The sequence below is a fragment of the Acartia tonsa genome, chromosome 8 (genome assembly GCF_053477335.1).
Source record: "Acartia tonsa isolate MP-2025a chromosome 8, ASM5347733v1, whole genome shotgun sequence".
NCBI classification, from domain to species: Eukaryota; Metazoa; Arthropoda; class Copepoda; order Calanoida; family Acartiidae; genus Acartia; species Acartia tonsa.
The window spans coordinates 47,688,913-47,706,441 of record NC_137267.1 but is presented as its reverse complement, the minus strand read 5'-3'; positions in this window follow the sequence as shown (position 1 = coordinate 47,706,441).

The following is a 17,529-nucleotide window of genomic DNA, read 5'->3' as shown; positions in this document are numbered from 1 at the left end:
CATGAGCTGTAAATAGATTAAAGTGAGACGTTCCTCCAGCAGGAGGGGTGGCGGTGGATGGGGTTATCATTATTTTAGCCAGCTGTGAGTATCTCTTTATTAGAGGACATGAAAATCTGGTGCAACATCCAAGTGATAATATATATCGATTGATAACCCATTTTCCAATAAATGAAAAAGAAATTGTCAATACACATATTTAAAATATGTATCAAGGAGGGAGGGGACATTGGGCTGTTTATTACACTAGTCCCCAAAATATTATAATAACGTTTTCTTATTCGTTGGTCTATCAATTTTGAGGACTTTTATTGGTTAGTTCAATAAGTTTAATGTCCAAACGTTTCAACCATTAATTATAATCTACAGAAGGGGTAAATTAGTGTATCATCATTAGGTATGTGCATCAATTTATCAGCCATTGTCTTATCCCTTTAGATCCCTGCATATTTGTAGTATGTATGTATGGTATTGATAAAATGTGGAGAAACAATAATCAGGGTGTCAAGGATACATCTATTGAAAATAAAACGGTTCAAGAGGATGATTCCCCAATTAATCTGCAATCAAAATAAACTTTTCATGCTTGCGTTAGCTATACTATTTTACATAAAGGTTAGAATAGCATGGAATGTAAGAATGGATTTATTATTACTTGGACATTACACCAGATTATCATGTACTGTAATAAAGTAAGACTTGTAGCTGGATAAAATATCGATCCCCTCCATCCACTCCTTTTACCCATCCCCTCCCCTCTTACTGAATGAACTAACTACCAATCAATGATGTCCATGTTAGCAGCCTAAATTGATGAAAATTTTTCCCCCGTCATATTTTCTACGTTTATTCTATATCCATGCCCAAGGTTTGTATCCAGTGGAAATATAAAAAAAAGTATGCCTTGATGAGGATTTGGATTAATTTTGCTTCTATCAACATATCCCTCAGTCCCTGCCACAATATTGGACCTTTCAATAAAAGGTAATAGATGTTTTGTACAATTATTTGATTGCAGAGAAAAGAAAAAAAATATTTTAAATAAGAGACATTTAAGTAAAAGAATAAAGAGGGCATGAGTTACTCTCTCCAAATATAAACACAAGTCCCTTAAAAAATTGCTTCAGACGAAAAGGGTGTCCACCACTCGGACCAGGTAGTTGTCGGGGTTATACATCTATACTAATACATTTATTGTACAAAAACAAGTAAAATTTTGGAACTTAAATAATCAAGGTTGTCCAAGCTTCTTACTTTTTGTTTGTAAAAGGTGCATTTTTCTAGTTGAGCAAATATGGACATACAGATATACTAGAGTTTTGGAGTGGCTGAACTAATCATATAAGTTATCCCAATGGATGATGCACCAGATTTTCATGTATTCTAAAAAGGTCATCCTAGCAGCTAGCTATATTAACGATACCCCTCCTACTGGATTAACAAACTGACCACTAAATTAGGTCCAAATTAACAACCTAAATTGACAGCAAATTTTCTCCTTGTCAATATATCCTTGTATACTATATCCTTTATTATCACCCTTCTAAAAATGCTCTGTAATATTTGCTTTTATGGGGGAAAATCAATAATTTTTGGAGAATATGACAAAAGATGTTCATTTTAAAAAAAATGCATCTACTCTATAATTTAAAATACATGTTAACCTATTTTTAATAGCGAAGCTACCCTAAAACTCACTTTGTCTGTCCGTCTGTCAATCAGACAATGTTATTTTCTCAGATGTTATTATAGATAAACAACCTTTTTTGTAAAGATTCTTAATAACAATGAAGCATTCAGTATGTAATTTACTTTGTCCGTTTGTCTGTAAGTTATGCTAAAAAATATCTTCCGGTTCCGGCCGGATATCTGGCCAACGTTCGATATCCGGCAAATTACCGGATATCCGGCGTAAAAAATCAGCCGGATATCATTTAACCGGATAGTATTAATATCCGGTATTCGGCCGGATATTGAAAATTACCGAATATCCGGACGGATAACCGGCCAGACCGGATATCCGGCCCAACCCTAATAGATATATAAAATTATAAATAAAGGTTTTATGATTATTTTCTCAAAATGCTTCCATTCTTGATTTTAACAAATCATCAAATGCTACTCAAATCTTCTAGTCCTTATTCCCCGTTATGATATGCTTGGACTTCACTACTTATGGATGTTGTCATCCTTTTGTTTTTATTTATAATTTAAATAAATATTGAATATTTGTGTTTTTGTTTATTCAGCTTTCATTTTGTAGGGTTATTTAAGGCTGCAGCCCTTGGTTCAAGTGAGTAGCTAAAGTCATTTAAGGGATAAGACAATGGCCGATAAATAGATGTACATCACCAATGTACATAGATGTACATCACTTCAAAACCCCAAACAATTTCCTTAATCTTGAACCAAATTAAACCAGAACCTTCTTACAAAGTTATTTGGATGAATACATGTGGAGGGATCGCTATAATGATAATACATTTTACAATTTGTGCAACCAGATTGCTATTCAATATCATAATATTAATTATTTTATAATATTTTTGCATATATTCAAAACCATTACTAATAAATGTTTAGCTAACGAATTAATCTTAATTGTTTCTATTTATAATCATATTAGTATCTCTATAGGGAATGGAGGGGGGATATTGCTAAACCTACAAGTAACATGTATGAGTTTGCTAAACCTACAAGTAACATGTGATAAGCGCTGCACCTACAAGTAACATGATTCATTCTTTCTATAAAACTTTAAGGACTAGTTTCCTTCCTCCCTGGGTAGCTGAGATAACCCCCTATCTTTTTATTTTTATTTTCTAATGGAAATCATTCAAGTGGGGGGGGAGGGGGGGGGGGGTGGAGAGGCTAAATTTATCTAAATATCTATTAGGTCATTAACACAACCCGTTGTGTATTTTTTCATGGATTGAGGGGACATTGGGCTGATTATTACACGAGTCCCCAAAGTTTTATATTAACGTTATCTAATTCGTTGACTAAACAACTTTAGACATTTTATTGAATTTTGTTTGGTTTGTTTATTAAGTTGATGTCTTAACGTTTCGACTACTTATTGTAATCTATAAGAAGGGTAATTTTGTTTATCGACCATTGTCTTATCCCTTTAGATCCCTGATAAAATATACAAAACTTGTTGTTCTAAACTTAAAGTTTTTGTGTATTTTTTTGCTTCAATTTTCTAGTTTTTTTGTGGCTTATTATTGAAGTGTGTCAATCCTAACTTGTTTATTATGATTTAAAAGTTTTTTTTCTTTCTATTTTATGGTTTTTTTGTTATCCAATGGATGATTGAAATGGGGGATCGTTAATTTGGCCAGCTACAAGTTTAACATTATTTGACTACATGCTAATCTGGAGTAAGATCTAAGTAATAATAAATTCATTGCAATAAACGATCATACATTCAACAACATCAAAAAAGAGCATACACATGTTAAAAGAAAAATGTTAAAGTTTTAATATTATGATTTTATTTATATTCGCAGAAAACTGGCTGTCATACGATACGATACATAAATTTTCAGTTTGCCTGAGAATCGGTTCTAATCCAGCGGATAATAATCGGTTTCAAAGCCATACTGGAAAAAATGACCACAACCAATGTAAACAAAACCCAGAGTTTTATTTTTTGTTTGTTTTAGAATTTATAACCCAATCATTATTACCTCATCATTATAAAAACATTACTTTTTACTATTCAAAATATAAACATATTTTTTATAGATTAAAGCCTAACAATAACAAATTTACTTTTTTCACGGATAAATATTTATATTCTACTGAAATATGTTTTTTTACTTATAAAAAACACGATTTTTTTTCACAAAAAAATATTTTCACTGAATGAAAAGCTTACATTAGTAATACTACTACTTACTGAAGAAAACAGAACAAATAGATAGATAGATAAATACTCATTCCTTTCCCCTTTCCTCTGACCGCCTCTTAAATTTCCCCAGTTTTTCGACCTCGTAGATTCTAGGAGAGTGAACGTAAAACAACAAATATGTTTTTAGCTTTATTAGCGTATATCAATCAGGGTTATACAGGGATAAGACAATGGCTGATAAATTGATTAACATCCCCAATGATGATATACATAATTAACCCTTCTGTAGATTATAATTAGTGGTTGAACCATTTGGACACTTAATATACCAGCCAATTAATTTAAAGTTGATAAGCCAACGAATAAGAAAATGTTATTATAAAACTTTGGTGACTAGTGTAATAAACAGCCCATTATCCTCTCCATCCCGTATCTAATTAATCCCTGAAATTTTATCTTTGGCTATTTCTAAATATTTGCTAAAATACAAAGCATCTTGTTTTACCGGGGGGGAGGGTGGAGAGTGGGGGAAGGTGTACATATATTACAGTAAAAAGTATATTTAGCTTCATTTTTAGATTATTTATACTTTTTAATTGTAACATTGCCGACAAATTTACGGACAAAGAATATTAAGTACTTGCTGCTCAAAGGTAATCTTCAGCTGTCTATCTTGAATAGCAACTAAGAAAATCCTATTACCTACATATTGTTACGGGAATGCCTGATTGACATACAAAGTGAATATTGTAGAAGCTTCGCTACTAACCAAAAATATATCCTTCCTTCTTTAATTACAACTAGCGGCTACGCCCCTAGAGGCCTCTAGGGGCACTTGAGGAGAAGAGAGTCGAATTTAATAATTCAATTTCTTATTTTAGATTTTAAAAGAAAAAGTAAAAAAAATTTACGTTTGATGTTTGTTTTTCGTTGAACTCTCTTTCTAAAATTGAGAAATTTAAATATAATTTAATTTCTCTAGGGAGGGTGGTGGTACCCTCCCCCAAAATAGTTATAAACCTTCCCGGGACATATGAGAATCTACCCTGTTAAGGAGAACCCGATCGGTTCAGCGGTTAGCGAGATCCTTCGGTACAGACAAACACACAAACATCCTGTTACTTTATTATAAGGATTTCTTATTTCTTAACAACTTTGAGGACTTTTATTAAATTTGATTTGTTTCTTCATTAGGTTGAGTGTCCAAACTTTTCAATCACTATTTGTAATCTACGGAAGAGGTGATTGTGTGTATTATCATTGGGAATGTTCTTCAATTTATCGTCCATTGTCTTATCCCTTTAGATCCGTTGGAGAAACCCCTTTTCCGTAATACGCATTTTCAAAAAAAATATTTCTCATTGATATTTTTCTAACGCTATTTTTCATTTTTAACAGTTTTGAAAACCCACCGGGGGGAAAATTTTCGCACTTGCCACTACTAACTGCCGGGGTTTAACTCTACGTGGGTGGGGTGTGTTGTAAATGTGGGGGGGGGGTGCAGCGGGGGGGCTTTCCTTGTTTCCCCCGGGATAAGCAGCTTTCTACAATGGTAAAAGGAAAGGAGGAATAATAATTTATTGCATATTGTATTATAGACAGCTTTCCGCGGATATTAGAATAAAAGATTGTACGATTAAAACCAGTTTTGTTAGCACTGAAGGATTAAAGGCCCGGGTTAACAAATCTTGTAATAATTCTATGTTTTTTTTTTATTTTAATAATCGTAGAAAACTGTTTATGATTTTTCAGTATAGCTGAGAACCGGTTATAATCTAGCAGATTTTAATCGGTTTTGAAGCATTTTAATAATTCAAAGTTTTTACATAAAGTACTCACACATCACAAACATCAATAACTAATAATCAAAGTTATATAGCTATGTAATTATGATTATTTTACAAATAAAGATTATTAAATGATTAAGAAGCTTTTGATAGTGCCTTTGAAAAGTACTGGCCAACCATTGGGTTAATTAAGATGTATACTGACCTTCCATTGGTAATTTAGTCTGTGTTGTGGCCTATCATTGGTCATGACGTTATTTTTTATGGGCACTACAAACAGCTTCATAAACGACAACTTTATTTTAAAACTTTGAAGACAAAGATGTATAAAAAGGATCAACGTTACTTCATTAGATTGCTCATCAAGATAGATAGATTAGGAGATACGGAAAGTTTCATGTGTGACGTCATAAAAATACCCTTTAAATCCATCTCTTTTTAGCGGTTTCCTTTTAAGCTTCTCCTCTAAACCTTCCCTTTGAGACGAATTTTTATGACGTCAACCATGACACTATCCTTTACTCCGATAGATTATCATGATACTTTGATTGATAATTCTAATGATTATACCATCAAACGTCCTATCAACCCTTTAATTGCACGACCTTTGTCTGGAAGTCCTAGTGCATGGTAAGGTAATGAATTGCGTCTGTTTTTTGCCCATTGATTCCCCCTTCTCCAACTATTAAAGTTGTGCACCTGACATATCAGCTGTATGAACCTTTCTTAACGTCTTCATTTATCCTAATATATCCATAATACAAAGTAGTACGATGTCTCTCTGTCCGTCCGTCCGTCTGAAGCTTAAGATCTCGGTAACCACTGAACCGATCGGATTCTACTCTTGAGGGTATATACTTATTGGTCCTGTGGTGGTTTTAAGCTATTTTCTTGGGGGGTGGGAAACCCCTAACCCCCCCCCCAAAAAAAAACAAAAAAATCCCCCCCTTATTTTTTATTTTTTATTCCAGCATTTATTAATTTTTTTTTATCACCTCTTGGGGCAAAGCCCCTAGAGGCTAGGGGCGAATCCGCTAGTAAACTTATAAAGTAATAAGCTTTTTTTTGTCTGTAGCGAAGGATCTCGCCAACCGCTGAACCGATATAGTCCTCCTTTACCGTGTAGCTACATATTGGTTTTGGGATGGTTTTAGGCTATTTTATTTTTTTAAATGACTGGGTAGGTACGGTTTTAGGCTATTTTTCTGTCTTCCACCTTTTTAGAGTCCCTAGATGCTAGGGGAGCATTCGCTAGTGAGTTATAAAAGTAACAGGATCTGTATGTGTGTGTCTGTCTGTACCGAAGGATCTGGCTAACCGCTGAACCGATATGGTTCTCCTTCATAATGTAGAATTACATAGGTCTTGGAAAGGTTCATAACTTTTTTGGGGGGAAAGTACCACCACCCACCCAAGAGAATTCGACCATAGAAAAAAATTACCAACCGCCCCAAAATTGAAATAAAATTTTTTCTTTTTTTAATATATTGGACAATTCCAACATGCCTAAATTAAGGATCAAAGCTATCTGTTACGGACGGGCGAACAGACCTACTCTAATTGTAGATAAGTCCTGCCTTTAACAAGTAAAACTTGCAAAAACAGAATTATCTGACATCCAATGAATGCAAATATATAAGAATGAGAACATTTTTAAAGCGAAGCTTTTCTATAATCAGGGCTGGTCCGTCCGTACGTCCGTAACGGATAGCTTTTTTCGGTTATTTAGGCATGTTAGAATTGTCCTATCGATTTCAAACTTTGCATGGTGATTCCTGTAGTAGTTAGGTACGATTTAGAAAGCGTAGCAACGCTATAATCATCACCAAAATGTCCGTACGTCAATTTTGAACATGCTGATTTTTTTTACTTTTTTAACAACAAATTTTCATGTAATCTAATTATCCGATTGATCTGATTTTTTGTATACTGATTCCTAGGACAACGAAGTACAATATTATCAATATTATAAGCGAAGCCACTCTATAATTAAGTCTTTAAATGTAAGTATGTCCATAAACATTATTCTGTATCAAGCAGTTTTTCAACAAATTTACTTACAATTTTGCATCGACTCTTATACATTTATATTCTGATTATTCAGTTCTGACACTATATAAGTGTTAATGTCCGTTTGTCCTACAGTTTTAGTGCTTCGCTTTTATGGATGTTGTCATCCTTGTTAAGTAGCGAAGCACAGAAGTAAAAAAAAATAAGTTGAAATCTGAAGTAAAGCTAAACCAGGGATAAGGCTATGGCCGATTAATTTATGTACATCCCCAAGGTTACACAAAATTACCCTTTCTGTAGATTAAAATTAGTGGTTGAAACGTTTCAACACTCAACTTAATAAATCAACCAAAAAAAAATCACTAAAGTCTCCTAAGTTGTTAAGCCGTCGAATAAGAAAACGTCATTATAAAACATTGGGGACTAATTTATGAGCTAAACAGACAGACTAAACAAATTAGTTTGAGAAACGATTCTTATTTATCAAAACAAGGTTGTCAACATCCATAAAAGCGAACAAGTAAGTACAAACGAACAATAACTCTTGTAGAATGTCATCAAAATTAATAAGAAGCTTGAACATTGATTTGTTAGTCCAAACAAAGGTGTACCTAAATCTGTTACAAAATTGCATAAATACAGGATACTGTATAAGGGCAAACTTTCATTTTTATGATTTGATGCGTCGCTTATAATATTGACCCTTGATGTCCTAGAAATCATTATTACAGAAATCAGATGAACAGGATAATCATTTAATACAAAAAAATTTACAAATAAGTTAAAAAATAAGCATGTTTTAATTGAACTCATGGAATTTCTGGTAACGTTTATGGAGTTGCTACGCTTCCTAAATCATACCTAGCTATTACAGAAATCGGAACGGCCCGATCCTAATTATAGAATAGCTTCGGCTTTAAAAAAAGGAAAGAAAAAAAATGCATGTTTGTTATGTACAATGTCAAATTTATTTCAATTAAATATCAATATATTACTCAATTAATTTTTACATCTTGCACTGCGGGCGGCGCAATGGGGGGGAGTTGTAGCTGAAGTTTGCATTCTCATTCGCAAAATATGATCTTCATAACAGAATCTGCAATTGCACTCTTTCTCCAATTTTTCGGCGATTTTCCGCTTCTTGTTGCGAATATCTTTCTTTAAGGGTACGTCATTTGACAGCAAGCGTTTCTTGGCCTTTGAAATTTTACCGGTATCACCACGGCGGTTATTTTTGGCGGTTTTTGGTGTTGACGCCGCTGTAAAATCACTAGACATTTGATGTTGGTTGTTATAATTCATGTAGCCGTTGTAATTTCTCATTGAAATATAATAATAAGTTTGTAAAAAGTCCTGCATATTAAACGGATGATGGCTGTGCATTTCAGGGTTATAATACTCGTGAGTTCCTACTGCTGCTATGGAAGACGCTGGAAAGATTGCTGGTGTCATTTCTGTTGTAGGAAAACCTGTCATATATGAGTTGTAGGCATATAACAAGGAAGGATCAGCTGATGCAAAATTTGGCGCTAAATTGGTTGGCGGATTTTTTACTGAAAATGTTTTGGGAGATTCTGTTGATGATGATGTTGATTGACTTGAACTATATGAAGAAGCTGATGATTCTCTGCCACTTGATGATGATGGGGTTCTTAGAGCATCACTTGAGTTTAAGGTTGATGGGGAAGAACTGGAAGCATTCGATGGGGATGTTCTTAGTATAGCAGTTGATGGTGAAGACGGGAGAGGTGAGGATCTTGCTATTGGCGGGAGAGGTGAAGATCTTGCTAAGGACAGCACTGACGAGAATGTTGGTGATGAACAAGTTGAAACATTATCACTGGCGGCCTTTGATGATAAGTCAAGTGGCTCCATTTGGTGTTCACTGATTTGATTATGTGTGTCAAACATGATTTTTGATCACTATAAATTTTTGGATTTAATTTAGATATGTGTTGCTTGTATGAAGGTCAGAGTAAAACTAAATTCTTCCCCCCAAATTCCGAAGCGACGTAAATTTTGGTCTGGTATTTATTACATCTAACCTCCTGGGAAAATGAGGATTAAAATGGGCGTGGCCCCCCGCGACTACTATGTGTAGAAGGGGGCGGAGTTGTTCCTAATTCGGAATCTTTGTATTGCCTCAAATTAGTATTTAAGTATTTTAGATAAATATTTTCGCCTTTAATGAGAGTAAAATTTATGGTTTAAATGATTTTTAATATCTATGATACAAAGTAGAATGATGTCTGTCCGTCTGAAGCTTAAGATCTCGGTAACCCCTTAATTGGACTCTACTTTTCAGGGAATATACCTATAAGTAAAAATATAAATTTTACTTTTCTATACAAACTAATAATTGATAATTTGATGTAGAATATTCGTTGATATAATGACAGGAAAAAATTGTCAATTTAGGTTGCAATATCACCTCGCATTTATTGGTCGGACCGTTTACCCAGTAGGAAGGGAGGGGGTGGGGGAAATCGTTATTTTAGCCCGCTACAGAGTTCACTTTTTTTTTTATAGAACATGAAAATCTGGTGTACGATCCTAGTAATAATAATTCCATTAACCGATAATTTTCTTTGTTATTGACTTATTTCACTAAATCTATAACATCGATTGATTAAAATCAAATCGTCTAACAGAAAATATTCCGTATGTTCTCTATAAAGATAGAACAAGGATGACAACATCCATAAGTATCAAATAACAAAAAAAAACAAGGTTTGTCAAACGGACAAAGTGAACCATGCACAATTTCAAAGGTCATATAAGAAAGAAAGAGTAAACGAACATAAGAATAGAAGATATCAAGAATGATAAAAAATTTAAAATTAATCGGTTTATTTTACATGTATGGATATTATTGATTTTTATTAGAAGGCAAAATTAATTAATTTTGTAAACGCAGCAAATATTTTATTGATTTCAAAACTGTACAAAATACCCAAATGTGATTTCTTTTAAATAGCAAAACTACTCTATGGTTAACTTTGTCTGTGTGTCTATCAGTCTGTAACGCTGCTTTTATATCTAGACATCAGTTTTTCTTGTCAACATTTCCATTATTATGGATCATTAAGGATATAACATTAATGGCAGTCTGACTGCTTAGTTCCAGCTTTATTTTTACTGGCTTCCGACTTATCTTTGTTGTTTTAGATAGATTTTATTTTTTTTGTATGTTATAGTATTAAGATTATATTTCTTGTAGTTTTTCTTAATTTTAATACAATTTTGATTTTCTCTGCTATTAAATAAACTCGTAAGTTTTATAGGATTTTTATAAAAGCTTTATAATGATTCAATAATTTAGGCTAGTTTTAAATAGCGAAGCTTTTCTATAATTAGGGTCGGTCAGTCCGTCCGTCCGTCAGTCCGTAACGGTTAGCTCTTTTCATTAATTTAGGCATGTTAGAGTTTCAAACTTTGCATGGTGATTTCTGTAGTAGTAATGTACAATTTAGAAAGCGTAGCAACTCTATAATCGTTACCAGAATGTCCGTACGACCATTTCAAATGTAACAAGTAGAAATTTTTTTCTCCAAAATATAAATAAAAAATTATTAAATCATACAAAGGCAAAGAGAATGGGGATCAGTCATGGCTAATTTTAATTTAATAAACCAAGAAATTGTTTATATTGGTTTGGAGCAGGGATCTAAAGGGATAAGACAATGGCCGATAAATTGATTACATTGAGTGGCTTGAAACGTTGGACACTCAACTTTATGAACCTACCAATGAAAATACGATAAAAGTCCCTGAAGTTTTTAAGCAAAAGAATAAACAACCGTTATTATAAAACTTTGGGGACTAGTGTATCAAACAGCCCAATGTCCCCTCACTCCCTGGGTCATCTGTAACCAAAGGGAAACGAAGTGGGGGGGGGGGGGGGGGGGAGGGAGGATCACAAGAATTTTCAAATAAAAGAAAAGATGTAAAATGATGAGTAACACACACACACTCACACACACACACACACACAGACACCCTAGTTTAGTCCAAGGCGGGATCTTAAAGAAAATTCACCGACAAAGAGACATTACTTCTTTTCGGCCAATGTCTAGCATAAATACGCCGCCCCACATGGTTGTCGCAATTATGTCGGTGGCGGTCTCTGTCTAAAGTGACATACCGCATATGTCCCTAATGTGCATATAAATGGCCCTTTGTTTGTGAAATATTTGTCGGGGGGTTTGTATTTTGATTGGCTTACAAGACATTCCCACATTTTTTGTTTGTAATCCTCATCCCTCATTTTTATAACGTCAGATTTTTTTTGAGCGACTTTCTTCGTCCACAATTTTATTTTTAAAACTACAAATAAAAATTGGCATGCCGACTCTCCCCATTTCCTCAAGGGCCCTAAGAGGCCTCTAGGGGCTAAGCCGCTAGTTAAACTATAATGTAAAGTAGTAAAGTTTTTTTTGTCTGTAGCTAAAGATCTGGTCCGAATGGGTAATTCTTTTAAAGGTAGGTTTATGCTTGTCTTTTAGGGTTGTTTTATGCTATTTTCCTGTCAAATCCGTCCTCCTCTCGAGGCTAAGGGCAATTATTGCATATATGCCAGACCAAATGTATTTTGTGTAATGTGTTTAAAATCACTAAAACGGCTTGAGTTTCATAGCTGGCCCTGTTAAACTTTTGTGATGTTATTATATCAACATATTTTATGACAGGGATATAAAGGGATAATACAATGGTCGATAAATTGATGTACAATAATTATACACAAATTATCCCTTCTGTAGATTAAACAAATAGTGGTTAAAACGTTTGGAATCTCAACTTAATGATCCAACCAATCCACATTCAATACAAGTCCCCAAAGTTATTAAACCAACGAATAAGAAAACGTTATTCTAAAACCTTGGGGACTAGAGTAATAAACAGCCCGATGTCCTCTTTTCTCTGATTATATGATGTCATTAAACAACTTCATATCATCATAATAACTACTTAGTAATTTAGGGACTAGAAAAATAGCTTAGAACCATCCAAAAATATGAAATCTGAAAATAAAATAGCCTAAAAGAATTACAGGACTGATGTGAAGATTACCTGAAATAGAGAACCCAATCGGTTATGTAGTTATTGAGATCTTAAGCTTCAGACAAAAAACCTTAGTAACAAGTTTTTGTATGATATTATCATCCTAGTCATCTGATTCTTAAAATAATGTTTCCTTCGACAACAGTGTACGATATTATAACAAAGCATCTCGATAGTTAAATCCTAAAAATTAAAGTATTTTCTTTTACAGTATCCAGTATTTAAGAAATTTTGCAACAAATCTATGTACAATTTTTAAATAAACTTACAAATCAATGTTATGTTTATTAAGTTCTGACACTTTACAAGAGTTATTGTTTGTTTGTCCTTCCTTTTGATTTTAAATCATTAGATTATCGATGTGTTGATTTTATGTCACACAAGGCCAGTTAATGCCTTACAGTCCACATGTAAATAGCATGTAATTTCCCAGGAATTTAGATTGGTTGGTTCATTAAGTTAGGTGTCCAAAGGCTTTGACCACAAATTGTAATCTACAGAAAGGGTATTTTTTATCATCATTGTGGATGTACATTAATTTATCGGCCATTGTCTTAACCCTATAGATCTCTGAATGATAAAACTTGCCGACAACACATGACAATAAATGCATAAAATTGTTCTCATTCAAGAGGGTTGCAGAAAAAATGGGCGGAGATATAATATTGATAGAAATTAAACAAAAACAAGGATGAAAACATTAGTACAAATAGCAGAGCTCATAAATAAAACAATTTACCTATTAATAAAGCAGCCACTGATATGAAAAGGCACATAGACAAAATGTTTATTTGTAAGAATCTTTAGAAGCACCTTAATACATAAAGTAGTAAGGTTTTTTATGTCTGAATCAATTAAGATTTTAATGTAACTACTTAAGGTAAGCTTCACATGATCCCATATTGGATTTATGCTATTTTATTTTAAGATTTTTTACTTTGGACAGTTTTAAGTTATTTTTCTACACTATATCTTCCCCTAGATGCAAAGACGTTTCTTTCCACTATAGCAAGATTTAAAGGCACTAGATGTTTAATGGATGAATATTTACAATAACAGCCAAGAAAATAACATTTAGATAGTTAATTATCGCATCGTATTATAGACAGCTTTCCGCGGTTAAATGAAAATGCTATACATGATTTTTTAGTATGGTATGAGAACTAGTTCTAAACAATGGGATGTTAATCGTTTTCAAAGCCATATCTGAATGTGAATATAAATTACATTATCCCTCTAACTTTAATAGCAGCCAAAAACGATTACAATTCCTCCATGTATTTCTATATGGACAGACAAACATACGAACAAGATGACTTTATAGAGTAGCCTTGCTACAGCTCAAGTAGAAAGTGGGCGGAGTACATACAAGTGTGTGAGACAATCATAAAATCTGGATCCCAGTGGCAACTAGCCAGGGATCTAAAGGGATAAGACAATGGCCGATAAATTGATAAGCATCCATAATGATTATATATACACAAACCTATCCCTTCTGAATTTACTATTAGTGGTTGAAACGTTTTATACACTCAACTTAATGAACCAACCAATCAAAATTCAATAAAAGTTCTAAAAGTTATAGAACCAACGAGTAATTAAACTTTGGGGACTAGTGTAATAAATAGCCTATTATCACCTCCCTTCCTGGAAACTAGTCGAGCCGGAAGGTATTTATGAATCTCAAAGCGGATTATTGGAAGGGGCGGAGCTTTTAAAGTGGTTAAAAATCAGGCTGTTTATTGCACTAGTCCCCAAAGTTTTAAGTATCATTTTCTTATTTGTTAGGTTAAAAACTTTGGGGACTTTTACTGAATTCTGATTGGTTGGTTCATTACGTTGAGTGTCCATATAGATCTTCACAGAATCACAATTTAGGATGGAAAATGGTTAGGTTAGGTTAAGTCTAATAAGATATAAATTACCGGGCAGTTTTTTGAAAAAAATATTTAGTTTTACAAAAAAGAAATTTGTTATTATTTTATAAATGTAACATGATGTCTGTCTGTTTGTGTGTGCACTAACATCATGCTAACCGGTGGACCAATATGGTTCTACTTTACAGTGTAGCTTCTTATAGGTGCAAGGAACTTAACTTACAAATTATTAAAGAAAGGTTTGATGATTTATTTTTATTTTTTTGTTGTGGCTTTAGTGTATACTAGCGGCTACGCCCCTAGAGGCCTCTAGGGGCACTTGAGGAGGAGAGAGTCGAATTTAATAATTCAATTTCTTATTTTAGATTTTAAAAGGGGGGGGGGTGGGGGGTGCCGGGTGCCCCCCCTCATTTTCAATTTAAGTTAAAAATTTGAAAATTTTTTGTTTTTTTTTGAGGGGATTTTTCATTTTTTTTGGGGGGGCGGGGGGTTGGGGGTGTCCCACCCCCTAAGAAAATAGTTATAAACCATCCCGGGACCTATGAGAAACTACCCTGTTAAGGAGAACCCGATCGGTTCAGCGGTTAGCGAGATCCTTCGGTACAGACAAACATCCTGTTATTTAGTATAAGGATATACCCACCTCTAAGCCTTACTTAGATACAAAACCCTTAGGAGCAAGGGGCGAAGCCATTGGTATATTATTATAGTAAGGTTTTTTTTATTTGTTAAGATCTCGCCAACTAACAAACTAGCATTTCCCCATTTTAGAAAAGCTCAATATAAATATCAGCATGGTTTTATGCTATTTTTTGTCCTCCTCCCCTTGATGCATGGGGAGAGACTGCTTATTATTGAAATCACTCCAATATGATTATTTTCTATGACGACATTTTTAGGGCCAAACTATTATTCTTCATATTTTTAGAAACTTAGAATGGATTTTTAAGGTCTCTAGAGATCTAAAGGGATAAGACAATGGCCGATAAATTATCCCAAATTATGACAAAATTTCCCCTTCTGTAGATTACAATTAGTGGTAGAAACGTTTGGACACTCAACTAAATAAACCAACCATTCAAAATTCTTTAAAAGTCTCCAAGGTTGTTAAGCCAACGAATAAGAATGCGTTATTTTAAGACTTTGGGGACTAGAGTAATAAACAACCCAATGTCCCCTCCCTCCCTTCTAAAATCATTTTATCTAAAACTGTATTAAATTAAAGAGTAGATTCGCTACTAAAAAAAATTAGACGTTTTCAATCTTTTATCTAAAAGATAAGAATTTAAAATTTTAGGATCATGGAAAGAAAACAAAGTCATTCCTAAATTAGGACAGAAGTCACCTTCCTAGGAAGGACATAAGTAGCCTCCCTTAAGTGAGAATTTCTTAGATGAAGGGCATAACATGCCTCCCTTAACAAAGATTTTGCAAGATTGAGGACATAAGTAGCCTCCCTTCACCTCACAAAACCTAGCTTTTTGATCCTTCACATAGCAAAATCTTGCATAAAATTGGTTTTCTGTCCTTCACATAGCTAATTCTTGCAAAACATAGCAATTTCTTACAAAACATAGCAAATTCTTTAAAACACTAAAAAACAAAATATATTATTTTCTTATCTCTATTACAAACAATAACAATTTATAATTTATGGTTTATAAATAGATTTTTAATTGTTGCTATGTATGGAAAATAAAAAATAAAGATTACAAAACAAAATGGTATTTCCATTTAGGGATCTAAAGGGATAAGGCAATGGCTGTTTAATTTAGGTAAATCATCAATAATGATACACAAAATTACCCCTTCTGTAAATAACAATTAGTAGTTAAAACGTTTGGACACGCAAAATAATGAACCAATCAAAATTCATAAAAGTTCCCAAAGAAGGTGTCTTAACTTTTATTTTTATAGCTAGTCGGTGTTTTTAGTAAATAGTAGATGTAAAATTTTCTATAGAATTTAGATATTTAATCGGTTTTATGTAGACCTCTTATTTTTCAAGTAATTTAAATTTTAAAAAAAAAATTTTAAGTTAGTTTTCAGACAGATATATTTAGCTACGCTTTTATGGATGTTGTCATCCTTGTTTTAAAGAAAACTGTACAGATATTACTTAGTGACAATGATGAATCAGAGAGAGACGGGACAATGGGATGTTTATTACACTTGTCCCCAAAATTCTTGATAACGTTTTCTTATTTGTTAGCTTAAGAACTTTAGAGACTTTTACTGAACTTTGATCGGTTGGTTTATTAAGTTGAGTGATCAAACACTTCAACCTCTAATTGTAACCTACAGATGGGGTAATTTTGTTTGTCATCATTGGAGATATACATCAATTTATTAGACATTGTCTTATCCCTTTAGATCCCTGAAGATAAATGATGGATGTATATAGTAGCTTCGCAACTAGCAAAATTTCCGGACATGTGATAAGAACGGATATAGAATATGTGGATATATTGACAGGGGAACATTTGTCGCCAATTTAGGTTTCTCATATGGACCTCATTTATTGGTCAGTTCATTCATAAAGTAGCAGGTAAGGGGATGGGGTAAAGAGAAGTGATAGGAGTATCATTATTATAGCCATCTGCGAGTTTCACTTTTTTAGGGTATATGAACATCCATGTTATGATATATCGATTGTAATATAAAGTTCAAGTAATTTTTCGCATTTGATTGAAATAAACTGTTCCTACCCCTCCAAAGCGAGGAGGGGGGTTAGAATATAGAAGAAAAATTCTCTCGGCTCTTTGCTATAAAGTATAATAAGTAATTTCGCCCAAACGTCCCTCTAGGGGTACTTAAGGAGAAGGGGAGGGGGAAGGCAGTAAACCCTCCACAAAAAAACTTCCCCGGACTTGTGAGAATCGTCACTGTAAAGTATAACCATATCGTTCATTAGTTAGCGAGATCCTTTTACACAGAT